Consider the following 17412-nt stretch of genomic DNA (forward strand, 5'->3'; position numbering starts at 1 on the left):
TACACAGCCAATGTGATGAAAGAATACCGTTCACACTAGACGTGCTTTTACTAAAGCTGTGAACGCTGTCGGAAAAGATAATAACAAGAGATAGGAGCTCAGTTTAATAACAAAGTTTCAAATGGAAAATTAAATAAACTTCAGACAAAAAAAATGAAGAAAGTGTGAAAACTATGATTGATGAAGAGCGTGCGATAGACAATCCTGACAATGCGTTTCAGGATATCTTTCTAGACATTCGTAAGTTATCCAAAAAATAGCTTTGGGATTGAGGGTTCTCTATTTTAACAAAAAGTTTTATTAACTCCAGTAACTTGTATAGGGAGAGCTATAGACACACGCAACCACTTTTCTACATACCAGTTGGGTTGCGTGGACAGCAAACCCCTTGACATCTCGTGGATATGTTAAAAATGCCCTTGATGTGAATATACAATTTAAAAGGGGGATACAACGTGACATATTTATAACTATGACTCCAGCTGCATTGTTTATGGTGGAGCTGAGCAAAAGGATTCACAAGACCCTTAGGGGGGCTTTACACGTTGCAACATAGCTTCCGAAATATCGTCAGGGTCACTTCATTAGTGACGCACATCCGGCGCCGGTAACGACCTCGCAACGTGTAAATCCTAGATGCGCCGATAAACGATCGCAAAAGTGTCGAAAATCGGTGATCTGTGTAGCATCGTTCATTTTCATAATGTCGGGTCGACCGCAGGTACAATGTTGTTTGTCGCGCCTGCGGCAGCACACATCGCTGTGTGTAAACCCGCAGGAGCGACAAACATCTCCTTACCTGCGTCCCGGCGGCAATGCGGAAGGGAGAAGGTGGGCGGGATGTTATGTCCCGCTCATCTCCGCCCCTCCGCTTCTATTGGCCGGCCGATTAGTGACGTCACTGTGACGCCGAACGCACCTCCCCCTTGAAGGAGGGATATTTCGGCAGTCACAGCGACGTCGCCGAGCAGGTATGTGCGTGTGAAGCTGCCGTAGCGATAATGTTCGCGACGGCAGCAATCACCACATATCGCATGTGCGACGAGGGCGGGATACTATCGAGCTCGGCATCACTAGCCAATGCTAGCAATGTCGCAACGTGTAAAGTACCCCTTAGTTGGTAGTTTGGGATGTGGAAGAGAGCACTATGACTGTCCTTCTACCTATGACATCTTCTGAATAGTTAGCACCTACAAAATCATGCAGCCATCAATGTTATGGGTCCAACTCATCAGAAGAGGCCCCAGAGATGCCAGCAGGGCACTAATCTGGCAGCCATGGACTACCAAGGTGGAATTCAAGTCCTGACAATCTTTTTGCACAACTCTAAAGTATGAACTCTAAACTATGACATCTTCTGCATAATTTTGTAGATGCGGAAAGGAACAGTTGTGTCAGGCGCTGGTTTAGAATAGACTGAAAACATTTATTGTATTTACAAACCTTTAATTAGCCCTCATATACAGCCACAACACGTTTCGATAGATAAACTAACTTCATCAGGTGGTACCATTACCATCTGATGAAGATAATTTATCTATTGAAACGCGTTTTGACTATATATGAGGGCTAATTAAAGGTTTGTTAATACAATCAATCTTTGCAGTCTCTTCTACCCCAGTGCCCCACATGACCCTTCATTTCCGCATCTACGCATCTCTATCCCCCTTGAGGGGTTAATGGCGGGTAGCTGCTCTGGGTATTGCTTGTTTAATCCTGGTTAATGGGCTGGAAGACCTGGACAACGGAAGCCAGCGGTGTCTGAATCCTCCAGCATCCACATCTACATTAACAACCCCAATAGGTGAGTGGCCAATTGGCTCATATAAGTTTTCCCACTAGACCACCAGGTACTTTCACATTGTGCTCCCTTTGTTCCATTTTTCATCTTCTTAATAGTTGCCACCTACAACATTATGCGACCAACAATGTCATGGATCATACTTATCAGAAGAGGCCCCAGAGATGCCAGCAGGGCTCTAATCTGGCAGCCATGGACAACCGAGGTGGCCACTGGAATTCAAGTCCTGACAATCTTTTTACACAACTCTAACGTATGGAGTTTTCTGAATCTACCTCCAAGCTCATAACCAACTCAAATTGCTATCCTGTTCATTCACAATGCTTTATACTGCATCACTGCTCATTCAAAGTGTCTGCTGTTTGGTCATAGGAGAATATGAAGCTAATTTCCTTTAAAGTAAAGGATATTGTTATGCTCGTGTAAGACGGAAGTGGGTCCATTGGACCATGGTACCGTTCTCTGACCTGGAGGAGCAGACCTGGGCAGCCACCAAGTCTTCACTACTCCCACTGGAAGTGGAAGCAGGTACACACATGGATAAGTGACCATCAAGAGACAGCCCCCAGGGATCCCAATACCTCGGCAGCTGTCACCACAGGACGTAGACCAGGCAAAGGCAGGTGCGATCCATGACTGGTGGGTACTGGTGGTAACAGACAAGTGGTAGATACTTGCAGGAACTGCAGGAAACTAGATGGACACAGGTGGGAACACAGGCACTAGCAGAAGGACACAGAGACAGAGTCACAGACCTATACAGAGTGTGGGGTAGCACGGGGGACCTGACAACTAGCAAGTGCAGATTAGCTATGAGGACACGTTGAACAGGCACTTCCCAATGGGGTAGGATGTCTTATATGCACTGTGCCTAATGGCGGGGACTGGGAGGCACTTCCGGGTGAAGTTGCGTCGGCCCTTTAAGGAAAGGGAGAACACAGTGGCCTTGCCCTAAGCGCACGCCCGAGTGCCCTACTGCACATGTGCTGGCCTCAGGAGCCAGAGGATAAAGCGGGCAGCGAGGAGCAGGTGGGAACAGCGGAAAAATGGTGTCACCTTTACACACAGGGAGCACCAACAAGAAAACATGAGGAACCCAGGAGCTGCGGGATCGGGCAGAGAAAGCGGAGGTGGGCCGGACAGAGCATCAGCACTCCTGGACTAGGACTGCTGATGGCGTAACACCTTTCATGATTATAAATGGCCATGAAGATGCTCCTTCTCTGCAGAGGTCAGTAGAGCAACCATTGGAGAAGGAGGAGACCTTTAAGAGCAGAATGTTATGAGAACAGCTGCTGTGATCATCAAAAAAAAAGCTTGTTTGCTTCAAAACATTTTATTCGCTATACTTTTTTTTTCAGAATCTTGTGTTTCTTTAACTTTCATCTTGGTCTAGAAATGTGCACTTGTCTTAAAAGCTGCAGGTGGTGAAATCCTGGCGAGAGGAGATAGACCTGTCTGCACTTCTAGACTTGATTGAAGGTAAGAGATAAAACTCTGTGCCACTCTTGTGTCTTTCTTGACTGTTATCTGCTCGTTACATTTAAAGGGTTATTCCCAAAAAACACCCAAGTTATCCCTTATCTACAGAATAACATTGATGGGGTAGAGACTGTGGGGAAGGCTGATAACAGGGATCTGGACCCCGAGAACTGGTTTCTGCAGCCCCGTCTTGAGTGAATGGAAGGGGAACATGCTCAACATCCGCTCTATTCATAGCCTATGGGACAGACAGACATAACTGATCATGTGCGCCTCTGCTCCTTTCAGTACGGGGCCCTAGAACCTAATTCTTGGGCTTTCATAGGATTGCTGGTGATCCGAACAGTCAGACCCCCGGTAATCCCAACAGCCAAAATTCAGAGGTCAAAAATGTATCCCCTATTCCATGGATAGAATATAATCTATTATTTGTGGGTGGTGGTTTTTTTTAATATTTTTTTTTTTTATTTGGGCAATATGAGGGACCGGCTCTACATAAAAATGTCTCTATCTGGGAATCTGGGAAATTCTGTAAGCATAATAATCAGAGGAACACTGATGGGTGAAAAATAAAATCAAAAACATTTTTTTTTTAAATTCATAGATGATACAAAAGGTAATTTACTAAATCAATAGCTGTATAATTGGTAACACAGAGGCAACATACAGTGGCATACAGGGCGCCCATGGCTCTGTGGTATGAAGCTATAGTCAATAAATGTCTAATCAAACAGGAGAGACGAGGCACCATTTTCCCTACTGCATGTAAATCTATGACTTGTTGTCTTGGACTATTTTGCATTTGATCATATTTTGCATTGTTGAGGTCACCAGTGCTTTCTTTCTTTCTCAGGATGTACCAAACTGTAGATTTAGCCACTCCTACCATTGTAGCAATTTCTCGGATGGGTTTTTTCTGTTTTTTTTTTCTGTTTTTGCATATGGAGGATGGCTTGTTTCACTTGCATGGAGAGCTCCTTTGATTGCATGTTTGTTTCTCAGCCAAAACTTCAAAATGCAGCACCACACCTCAAATCATCTCCAGGCCTTGTATGTGCTTAATTGAGAATTAAATAACAAAGGAATTGCCCACAACGGCCCATGAATTAACCTGAGAGTCAATTGTCCAATTACTTTTGGGCCCTTTAAAATCAGGGTGGTGCATGTAAAGGAGTTGAAACTCCTAAACCCTTCATCGAATTTTAATGTGGAGACCCACAAATGAAAGCTTAAAAGTCAGGAGTTTATATCCATGTCCATATTATATACCATATTTTATGAATTATAAGATGTACTGTTCCTCACAAATATTTGGGAGGAAAATGATGGGTGCATCATAAAATCTGAATGTAGCTTACCGGGAGGTGGTGGAGAGAAGTCACAGGAGGGTGGGCAATGCTGTGCATTGTGCTGCAGTCGCTGCTCTCTGCGGCACTGCTCTGTGCGGTGGGCGGCACTGCTCTGTGCTGCTTTGTGCGTCAGACAGCGAGGCTCTGTGCGGCAGTGAGGCATGGGCCATTTTGAAGATGCCTGCAGTAAGGGCTTCTAATAATGGCGCCCAGAGTCGGCGCATGCGCAGATGGAGCTCTCGGCTCAAGGTCTCATCTGCGCGCACACCGACTCCGGCCACCATTTCTTTGAAGCCTGCCCCACTGACATCTATAGAAAGGCCAGTGCCTCCCCGCCTACAGCAAGCGCCAGCATAGAGCAGCACCTGCTGCCACAGCACAGCGCCACCACCCGCAGCGAGCATCTGAGCTGCCCTCTGAACCGCCCGAAGCATCACCGTACTCCAGCACTGCCCCTGACTCCTGTCACCCTGCTCCACCACCGCTGCTGCCCTCCCTCCCCGGTAATAGGATACACCATATCACCAGCCACAGCGCTGCTGCGCTGCCTAAACCCAGGACCTTTATCCTCAAGGTATTCTCTACCAACGCTATTAATCCACTCAAATTTCCATATCCAAAGCACCTATCTTAAAGCGACTCTTGGCTAAGACCCAGGCGGGGTCGAAACGTCGAATGACTTCACAGTCGTCTCAATAAATTTAAACATTTTTTTTGCATCACAATCTATGAGTGCAGTGAATTTATTTATTATCTTGGATTGGACCCAACTTCCCGGTAAGACACCACCGGAATGTAAAATGGACCCCATATATTTTTTTTTACCTTTTTTTCCCCTCTAAATTTGGGGTGCGTCTTATAATCCAGTGCGTCTTATAAAATGAAAAATACGGTAACTAAAACTTGAATATGTTTTAGCAAACAGGTAAAAATTCCAAAACTTGTATCAGTGACAAAATATATGTGGACCTAACTGTATGCTATAATCATTGTTTTATTTTATTTTACTATTTTATATAAAAAGAAAGAAAGAAAGAAAGAAAGAAAGAAAGGAAGAAAGAAATACCTTTAGAAAGATATAGATGTATAGATGATAGATATCTACAGATAAAAGAAGTCCAAAAAAAGGTGTCATGTCTCAAGATGATCATCAAAGTCATCCACAAGAAACTTTCTTCATCCCGCTAGTGAGATTTGCAGTAAAAGCTGAATTTCACAACCTTCCATTCTCTGCTCAAGTGAGCATATCACAGCAGACAGCCAAGAGTACAGCACAAAGATACAGACTCGATTTAAGGAGACAACAACCCTCTGGCTGAAAATCCTTCAAATACTAAAGCCGCTGTTAATTAAAGTCCAAGACAGAGTCATAATCTAAACCCCAAGCAAAATGTGCGCTCTTCAGGTTTAACAAAAGACAATTTTAGTGACCAAAGGCTGAATACCATTCATATATTATAAATGTGCTCATCCGTATCGTAGAGTTTGCATCTGTCAAGGGCGGCAAAATGAAATAAAACTTCCTTTTTTGCACATTGAGGTATATAGAATCGAAGGAGCCGCCGAGCAAAAATTAAAATGATCCCCACCAGTATGGTGCTGATTCTTGCCACGAAAGACGATAAGAATTAATTCTTAAAGTTAACGTTCAAAACTTTGGGGGCAATTTTCCATCACTTTTGAGAAATAATACACTTTTTCTCTAGAGGAGTGTCCCACGCAGTTTTATGTAGGCTATTTCTTATGTATCAATGTGGATAAGTCCAAGCGTGGGAGAATAGAATCCATTTTGTTCTTATATGATCAGCGGGGAAGTTTCACGTTTCTATTCAAATGCCTGAAGCCCTTATTGGTGCATAATTCGAATACGTTATTTCTTTGTTTGAGGTACTATATAAAATGGTTACATGATGTAATAAAGCATAAACTTTCAGTACACCACAAAGCATGTGTGCTGCAATGATTTCCTGAGTACTCGTAAAACAAATCTTACTAATTTGGGAGTTCCAATGACATTAAAGGAGTGTATTTTGCTGTCACACACACACACACACCTGTCACCAAGATCCTATCAGGTCAGACTCAGTATTATCTACGTGCCGACAAACCAAAAAATAGCAGTGACATTCTACTATGGTATATTTTATGAACAGAATTCACCCATACATAAAAATCTGCACACAAAAAAAAAAAATTGACAGCACTCAAAGTATTCAATGTGCCGACTAATTTTCAAGGACTGGTTTCTAGAAGATGCTTTGGAGACCTCCTTCCGGTTTGTAAGAGTATGAAAAAAAAATGGATGCGATGCGGATGGTAAATATGCACACAGAGAATGCAAACTGATGTGCACACAAAAACAGACACAAAAGATGCAAATAGAAATAAAATGGAACATCAGACAAATAAAAAATAATCGCATTTTTTAGGACAAAAAGGAGACACATGTATAAAGTCGTAAAGTTCACACCAGTGGTTCCCAAACTCCAGTCCTCATGGCCCCCAACGAGTCATGTTTTTAGGATTTCCTTACAATTGAACAGGTGATGGAATCATTATCAAGGCATCACCTGTGCTATATTAAGGAAATCCTGAAAACATGACCGGTTGGTGGTCGTGAGGATTGGAGTTTCGGAACCACTGGTTTACACGTACAGCACCCTGAAATTAGGGATTTCAAAGTATCTAATAATAGTGGAAAAATAATCTTTAAATTGCCTATTATTGGCACGGTAATGTTGAAATCCCAATAATTGCTATATGCGTCAATTTCTTTAACTCCTTCACCCCCAGGCAATTTTCCATTTTTCGTTTTTTCCTCCCTTTTTTTCAAAAGCCATAACTTTTTTTATTTTTCCATCAATACAGCCATATGAGAGTTTATTTTTTGTGAAACAAGTTGTACTTTTGAATGCCACTATTCATTCAGCTCCTTATTGTACTGAAAAACGGTAAAAAAAAATGTCCAAGTGAAATTGCAAAAAAAAGTGCAATTGTTTGTCATGTAATATTTATGTTCACTTTATGATAAAAGTTACCTGGTTGTATGATTCCCCAGGTCAGTACGAGTTCGTAGATGTCAAACATGTACAGTTTTATTTTTATTTAAAGGGAACCTGTCAGCAGAAATGTTGCCCTAAACCTAAAAGTTTCCCCCTCTGCAGCTCCTGGGCTGCATTCTAACAAGGTTCCTATAGTTATTCTGCCCCCTTTTAGATCAAAATAAATAGTTTATAAAGTGGTACCTTTCAGTTTGAAAATTTTGTTAATTCTACCACGGGGGCGGGCTGTCTGTTGTCCGTTACTGTCCCTCCTGCCGCTTTAGGCCATCCCCCAACGCTCATTTACATACCTCAGGACACCGCCCAGTGCGTCCGAGGTCTCGCGCATGCGCCGTGCCACTGTAGCGGGACTGTGGACAGTGGGACCGCTGGTAACGTTGCGCATGCACGAGATTATGGGCGGCGCTGTGATTTTCATCAGCCAGCTCCCGCCCATAATCTCGTGCCCGCGCTTTCCCCTCTGCCTCCACCATTCTGCGTATGCCCTGGCCAGATGACCCAACGTAACCTCTTTCCCATCTAGCCCTGGAGCAGGAAATAGATAGGAGGAGCAGAGCAGGACACCACCAATCATCTGGTCATCTATCTGGCCAGGACATGCGCAGAACGGTGGAGGCAGAGGGGAAAGCGCGGGCACGAGATTATGGGTGGGAGCTTGCTGATGAAAATCACAGCGCCGCTCATAATCTTGTGCCTGCGCAACGTCATCAGCGGTCCCACTGTCCACAGTCCCGCTACAGTGGCACGGCGAATGCGCGAGACCTCGGACGCACTGGGCGGCGTCCTGAGAAATGTAAATGAGCGTTGTGGGACGGCCTAAAGCAGTAGGAGGGACAGTAATGGACAACAGACAGCCCGCCCCCGTGGTAGAATTAACAAGTTTTTCAAACTGAAAGGTACCACTTTATAAACTATTTATTTTGATCTAAAAGGGGGCAGAATAACTATAGGAACCTTGCTAGAATGCAGCCCAGGAGCTGCAGAAGGGGAAACTTTTAGGTTTAGGGCAACATTTCTGCTGACAGGTTCCCTTTAAGTGATGAAACAAAATTCAGAAATTTGGCAAAAAAAAGTATTGCGTTTTTGCTGCCATTTTCCAAGCCCAGTAGCGTTCTCGTTTTCCAAGATCTGGGGCTGTGTGATGCCTTATTTCTTGCATCTTGAGCTGATTTTTTTTAATATTACCATTTTTAGAGTAGATACAATGCTTTGATGGTATGTTATTGCAATATTGCGGTGATCCAAAAACCGTAATTCTGGAGTTTTGATTTTTTTTTTGATCAGATTAATTTATTTTATATTTTGATATATAGGGCATTTCTGAACACAGCGTTAACAAATATGTGTATTTTTTATTAGTTTTACTTTTCAATGACGCAAAACGGAAGTGATTTGAACTTTTATGGTTTTTAATCTTTTCATATTTTTAATAACTATTTTGATTGTTTTTATTACTCCCCTGAGGGGACTTGAAGGTGATACAGTCCGATTGCTTCTGCTGTACAGAACGATGCTTCAGTAGAAATGCTGATATACTGTGCATGGGAGCTATGTCATGATAGTGACAGGGGTCATCAGTTGACCCCCGACTATCATGTCAACCTATCATCACTACATGATCACATCACAGGGGCGCCAATGGGGGCAGGGAATGATGCTGAAGCGCTTTAAATCCCACAGTCAGAGATTAACACCGGGATTTAACTACTTTACACGCGTGTAGGGATCTGTATGCTGCTCATGTTGTGTGATGAGATCAGCCAACATGTGTAAGGAAACATGCAGGCTCGCTACACGAGCCTGCATTAAAGGGATACACATGACCTATGACATACATCTATGTCATAGGTTGTGAAGTGGTTAAGAAAACTTAGTAAAATAAAATCATATTAGGGGATCAGTATAATAGTTGTAAGTTTATTTAAAGGGGTTGTCAAGGCTTGGGGTTCAAGTCTGCAGTTACTCTATGTGGCCACCAAGGGCAGGTAGTCATGTGGTTGCAGGTATGCAATTTGCATATTACCGGCCACTTTCCTACTAGACGTGCCCAGACTCCCTTAGGAGCACGACTAGTCAGAATGTGACCGCATTTAGTAAAATCACATAATTGTAGTCACGCGACAATCTGCTCCAAGCGCTGGCCCTAAAGAATCCTCCCAGTTTCATAGTTCTTATCCATGGTGCTCTACTCTCCAGGAGAGCCAATGTTATATTTTGTATTTTACGCCAGTGGATGGATAGTTTTCCCATCCTCAATTCCTGCGCTGGTGTTTGAAGGGGCCTCTCTCTAGGCGCCTTGTCCCGGGTGATTACTCTGCTTCATTAGGGAGCAACCTCTCCCAGAACGCTGCCAGTCATAGTTCCTGCCTGCAGTAAGTGCTCTGGCTTCCATTTGTGCTTTTATCTTGTCTTCTTACCCAGGACCTGTTGTTACCCCTCTCCTCCTGTGTCCCTGACTCTGACGTTATTCCGCGGCTCCTGACCTCCGGCTTGAACCCTGACCTTGGCTCCGCTTTTCCCCAGTGTACCTTATGTGACGTCCTGGCTTTTTGACCTCCGGCTTGTGCTCTGACCTTGGCTTTGCTTCATCCTTGTGTTCCATACATGATCTCCTTGCTCCTGACCCCCAGTTTGTTTGACTTCCCCGTCACTAGCTGCATCTGGTGACACCTACTGCTAGTTCATCACACCCAGCACAAGGTATGCATGCTGCAAGGATTTACAAGTCATAGATTAACTCCAGACTTGAAACCCAAGCCTGGACATCCCCTTTAAATTTTATGTCTATAGTAGCTTTCTCTGCTGTACATAAATAATAATAATAATAATAATAATAATAATAATAATAATAATAATAATAAATAATAATAATAATTTAATTCAAAACTAAAAATACCTATAATAAAATAATGACTGTTAGTAATAGAAAAAAAAATTAGAAAATATTAAAATTACGTAAACACAGCCATGATAACTCATTTTTGCAACAGTAGAAACATGAATAGTAAAGTAGCTGGAAGCAATTTTATCAATTGTCATATATTAAAATGAATTCTTTTTTTTAACCCCGTATTCCAAGTTGAGTATTCAGATCCACATTTTACAACAACGCTCATCAGCTCTCACAATATAGAATATATCTGTTATAACTATCTACAGTATCTGCAGTAGTGAAAGGGTTAACAGGCAGATACGCTGCTTGTTACAGTAGGGAAAGTTGCCATTTTCAGACACGGACAGAATTAAAAATTAACCGAACGTCATTTCAGCCTTTGATGGATTATCTATAGATATATATCCATAACACATATCAATGGATTTGATTTATGGCCACGAGTCGTTTGTTGCTGCACAGGGGCCATATATCTTATTAAAAGTCATATTGCTTTGCTTGTGAAAGCCATTGGTTTGCAGTTAAGGAAAAATTGATCCAGAGCAAAACAATTAATGGACAAACTGAATTTCTGAAGTTGCTGACAAGTCTGTCACTTTGTGGCTGGGATCGTATGTGAAATCTATAGATTTTGTCAGATGCTATTCTTTAGGATTTGGACTAGTATTGGGTTGGTAAATCTCAATGTACAAAATATTAATATCTACAGACTGGGAAGATGCTGACTACAGAGTTCTTTATACCTACTCCCAGTAATCCCTTCATATACAGAATCTTCAGGAACATTTACACACATTTTATTACACACCTTAAGCACAATTTATATTTTTTAACCTAATAAACAACAGAGTAGATATGAGTGAATAAACTCTCAGGACCCTGGGTCATTTGTCCATGACTTTCAGACTGGAGCCCTACAAACCGCCTTTAATCTGCCAGCAAGTTCCCAGCTCCACTTTTAATTACCTGGCTTGGCACAGCGTCATCATTGTGGCCTAGAGAATATGTGATTCTTTAGGATTTGGACTAGTATTGGGTTAGTAAATCTCAATGTACAAAATAATAATATCTACAGACTGGGAAGATGCTGACTACAGAGTTCTTTATCATGCTAGAAAATACCTATTCCTAGTAATCACCTCTTATACAGTATCTTCAGGAACATTTACACACATTTTATTACACACCTTAAGCACATTTTAAAATATTTTTAACCTAACGAACTACAGAGTAAAGATGAATGAATAAACTCTCAGGATCCTAGTCATTACTCCATGAATTCCAGACTAGAGCCCTACAAACCGCCTTTAATCTGCCGGCAAGTTCCCATATCCACTTTAAGTTACCTGGCTTGACACAGCATCATCATTGTGGCCTACAGAACATGTGATTCTTTAGGATTTGGACTAGTATTGGGTTGGTAAATCTCGATGTACAAAATAATAATATCTACAGACTGGGGAGATGCTGATTACAGAGTTCTTTATCATGCTAGAAAATACCTATTCCTAGTAATCACCTCATATACAGTATCTTCAAGAGCATTTACACACACCTAATAAACTACAGAGTAGAGATAAATGAATAAACTCTCAGGACCCTGGTCATTAGTCCATGACTTTCAGACTGGAGTCCTACAAACCGCCTTTAATCTGCCGGCAAGTTCCCAGATCCACTTTAAATTACCTGGCTTGTCACAGCGTCATCATTGTGGCCTAGAGAATATGTAATTCTTTAGGATTTGAAGTAGTATTGGGTTGGTAAATCTCAATGTACAAAATAATAATATCTACAGACTGAGAGATGCTGACTACAGAGTTCTTTATACCTACTCCCAGTAATCCCTTCATATACAGAATCTTCAGGAACATTTACTCACATTTTATTACACACCTTAAGCACAATTTATATTTTTTAACCTAATAAACTATAGAGTAGATATGAGTGAATAAACTCTGAGGACCCTGGTCATTAGTCCATGACTTTCAGACTGTAGCCTTACAAACCGCCTTTAATCTGCCGGCAAGTTCCAAGTTCCACTTTAAATTACCTGGCTTGGCACAGCATCATTACTGTGGCCTAGAGAATATGTGATTCTTTAGGATTTGAAGTAGTATCGGGTTGGTAAATCTCAATGGACAAAATAATAATATCTACAGACTGGGAAGATGCTAACTACAGAGTTCTTTATCATGCTAGAAAATACCTATTCCTAGTAATCACCTCTTATACAGTATCTTCAGGAACATTTACAAACATTTTATTACACACCTTAAGCACATTTTATAATATTTTTAACCTAACAAACTACAGAGTAAAGATGAATGAATAAACTCTCAGGACCCTAGTCATTACTCCATGAATTCCAGACTAGAGCCATACAAACCGCCTTTAATCTGCCGGCAAGTTCCTATATCCACTTTAAGTTACCTGGCTTGACACAGCATCATCACTGTGGCATAGACAACATGTGATTCTTTAGGATTTGGACTAGCATTGGGTTTGTAAAGCTCAATGTACAAAATAATAATATTCACAGACTGGGGAGATGCTGACTACAGAGTTCTTTATCATGCTAGAAAATACCTATTCCTAGTAGTCACCTCATATACAGTATCTTCAAGAGCATTTACACACATCTAATAAACTACAGAGTAGATATGAATGAATAAACTCTCAGGACCCTGGTTATTAGTCCATGACTTTAAGACTGGAGCCCTACAAACCGCCTTTAATCTGCCGGCAAGTTCCCAGCTCCACTTTTAATTACATGGCTTGTTACAGCATCATCATTGTGGCATAGAAAACACGTGATTCTTTATTATTTGCATTAGTACTGGGTTGCTAAAGCTCAATGTACAAAATATTAATATTTACAGACTGAAGAAATGCTGACTACAGACTTTATTGTGCTAGAAAATACCTACTCCCAGTAATCACTTCAAACATAGACTCTTCAGAAACATTTACACACATTTTCTTACACACCTTAAGCACATTTTATAATATTTTTAACCTAATAGAGTCTACAGAGTAGAGATGATTTAATACAGTCTCAGGACCCTGGTCATTACTCCATGATTACCAGACTGGAGCCCTTCAAACCACCTTTAATCTGCCGGTAAGTTCCCAGCTCCACTTTTAAAGGGAACCTGTCACCAGACTTGGTGACAATAAGCTGTGGTCACCACCACTGGGCTCTTATATACTGCACTCCAGAATACTATATATAACAGCCCAGGCCACGCTGTATAACATAAAAAAAACACTTTTATAATACTCACCTGGGGGGGTGGTAAGGTCCGAAAGGTGTCGCTGCTTTCCAGTCCGGCGCCTCCTTTTTACTCCGATCTGTCCTCCTTCTATCCAGCCAAGGCTGGTATTGTGGTTCTGCGCAGGAGCACTTTGATCTGCCGTACTGAGAGCAGATCAAAGTACTATAATGCACAGGCACGAGGAAAGGTTACAGACCGCCCGCACATGCGCTCTACAATAGTTTGATCTGCACATAGCAGGGCAGATCGAAGTGCGCCTGCGCAGGACCTCAATGACAGCCAGTGCGCAAGACGTAGGAAACGAGGCTTAACATATCTTTTAAAGAAAAAAAGCCCACATGATTACAATAATACATAAAAAGGGCCAATCTGCTTGCTATATTATCAATGAGTGCCAATAAATGGCAATTTGTACATCTTTTGTCAAACTCTATCAAAATAAAATTAACCTGTATATGTAAAAAGATCTTTCGGTTAATTTCTTTTGATAGAACCTGATAAAGAAGATTATCAATAACATTAAGGCTATTTGCGAACCCGATGCCTTTTTACATATGAAAACGCTTCATGAATTCATGAATTGCTTTTGTTTTTTTTTTCATGAAGCTTCTTTTACATCAGTTTTTGGTTGATTTTTTTTTTACATTTTTGACCACTGTAAGTTGTTTTTTATTTTTTACAAATTTTTTTATTATCATTTACTGTTTTTTTTTTAATATACTCAGTTCAGCAAAGAAGAAACATCGGTCACTTTTTCAAGGAAATCTACGGTAAGATGCTGAAAAAGACACATGGACATCTTTTGAGACCTCCCGTTGCCTTTTAGTATAAAGTATAATCGTCAACTCAAGAATGGGTAATTGATTACTTTTATTTGCTTTTTGTGTTCGTAAACCTGTAGGAGTTAAAAAGCGCTCAAAAGACTGAATGTATGAACAGCAAGTCATCTTTACAGAGCGATCCATAGGTTTTGAGCTTTTGCGTTGCTCGTTTTCAGGTTTTTTTGGTGTTGAAATCGACTGAAAATCATGTCTTGTGCACATTCCCTTACAAATGTTGTCTAAGTGCTCATGTAGATCAAGTCCAATCTTGGACCTCAATATATGGACTGGTTGTGGCTCTCCTAACCTGAGCATCACAGCCTTATAGAAATATATGCAGCAATCATGCCCCGGTTGGGAGAGCCACAATAAGACACTTGGCTCATGCTTGCAGCAGAGCAGTAGCCAAAGGTCTTGCATTGGAAGCTATGCGAGCCAAAGATATTGCATCGGAAGCTATGCGAGCCAAAAGTCTTGCATCGGAAGCTATGCGAGCCAAAAGTCTTGCATCGGAAGCTATGCGAGCCAAAGGTCTTGCATCGGAAGCTATGCGAGCCAAAGGTCTTGCATCGGAAGCTATGCGAGCCAAAGGTATTGCATCGGAAGCTATGCGAGCCAAAGGTATTGCATCGGAAGCTATGCGAGCCAAAGGTATTGCATCGGAAGCTATGCAAGCCAAAGGTATTGCATCGGAAGCTATGCGAGCCAAAGGTCTTGCATCGGAAGCTATGCGCAAGTGGAACTGAGGCCTTAAAGGGGTTGTCCACTACATTTACATTGATGACCTATCCTTATGACAGGTCATCAATGTCTGAATGGCCGGAGTCCAACACCCGGCACCCTGGCTAATCAGCTGTTCTTGGTGTCAGTGCTGACAAGTTCAAGAAGCAGCGCTACATTTGCCCAATGACTTTACCTGGGATTACAACCGAAACGTCAATCACCTGAATGAGACGAAAGTGAGATAAAAGACACAAACCCACAAATTTCTGAAAATCTTAAGACAACTGCTTTAAACATAATTCTTTACACCAGTGTCAAATAACCCTTAGAGTGAAATAGAACTAAAGAAGTAAAACAAGTAATTACCACATATCACACCTTCATATGTTGTTATAGTTACTGCCAATGTGCTCCATTTATCGAGAGGTGATCTTGTGCTACAATGGTATCAGTATCATGTCACACTTGGGGAACTAATAAATGGTGTCGCATCCGGCATTGAAGAGTCAATTATCTGTCGCGCACGTTCGCTGCGGAATGTGTTGTTTTGTAAACATCGTCTTTGTGGACTGAAGTAACATTGTAACAAAATAGGGTAAGATTGTAAAAAAGCAGAAATTTCAACTTATTATGGGGAAGGAAAAAAGCCTCACAAAGTAACCAATTGCTAATAGTACGGCCCTTGAATCCTAAGGGTGCTTTATTATTCAATATGATGCACAATGTATTCTTTGTACAGGATATGATATTGCATAGTCTTGACCAGAGGAGTATATTGTGTGCTACATACTATAAGCCTTTTGACTTACATACATATTACAATCTATGAATGTGGATGATGCATGCAATAATTGCACATACACTTAGTTATTGTTGAATTCTTCCATTATTGAACATTGTTATATTATAATTTCCATGATTTGTGAAACCGCCTTCTATTGTTCATACTTTATAGATACGCTCTATTCAACATAAATAATTGACTGTATCGGGTACTTTACCCTAGCTGATGAGACATACTTGTTTTATACTTTCCGTTAATGTTTGGGAACACTGTATTAATAAGTATCGTCTGCTCTGTGCTGCAGAGTAATGGTTGTCCGTTGTGCGCTTGCGCCACAGCCAACACTTCCGAGTGCATATACCCGGCGGCTTCCTGTGGTCTGATGCGCATGCTCAATGATGTCACCGGGAGAATTCTTTCTGAGTGTGCGCATCATGACCGGAATGCCGCTGTGTGGTGTGCGCCTCTTCCAGATGTCTCCTGGAGCGCATGCGCTGACTCATGCGGATGAGTATCACCTGGAGACACCTTAATAATCGAAACTCGGCAATATAGTACTACCAGCTGTATGACCCAGCATTGCCCAGGTAAGTAACTGTCTCTCTCCCTCTCTGTCTGTCACTTTCTCTATCTCTGTGTCTGTCTCTTTCTCTGTCTCTATATCTCTTTCCCTGTCTGTCTCTTTCCCTGTCTGTCTCTGTCTGCCTCTTTGTCTGTCTCTATCTTTCTGTGTCTGTCTGTCTGTCTCTTTCCCTGTTTGTTGCTCTATCTCTTTCCCTTTCTGTCTTTTTCCCTGTCTGCATCTTTGTCTTTGTCTGTATCTTTGTGTCTATCTGTGTCTGTCTGTATATTTCCCTCTCTGTCTCTGTCTGTCTCTTTCCTGTCTGTCTTTTTCCCTGTCTGCCTCTTTGTGTGTCTCTTTGTCTGTCTGTTTGTCTGTGTCTGTCTCTTTCCCTGGCTGCATTGTGACACGCCAACATTCTTCAGAAGTTCTGGCTGCATTGTGGCTCCCAGCTCCATTGACTTTAATGGAGGCAGTTTTTTGGCGAATAACTGTAAAGCGCAGGGTTAAAAATTCCCCTCAAAATATAGTCTATGACATTCCCTTAGTCAAATAAGGTGTCTGTACAAACGTTTATGATTGTACATGCTACAGTGCGAATTCCTTTAGCGGACACACACACACACACACACATACATACATACACTCAGCTTTATATAT

General features: G+C 41.7%; 1 protein-coding gene across 5 annotated transcripts in view; it reads right to left on the bottom strand.

The window, feature by feature from the left end:
• Nucleotides 1-17412, bottom strand: part of LRP1B (LDL receptor related protein 1B) — a 2012817-nt gene that overhangs the window by 1933188 nt on the left and 62217 nt on the right. The window lies entirely within an intron of this gene.

The sequence above is a fragment of the Anomaloglossus baeobatrachus genome, chromosome 7, assembly GCF_048569485.1.
Source record: "Anomaloglossus baeobatrachus isolate aAnoBae1 chromosome 7, aAnoBae1.hap1, whole genome shotgun sequence".
NCBI lineage: Eukaryota > Metazoa > Chordata > Amphibia > Anura > Aromobatidae > Anomaloglossus > Anomaloglossus baeobatrachus.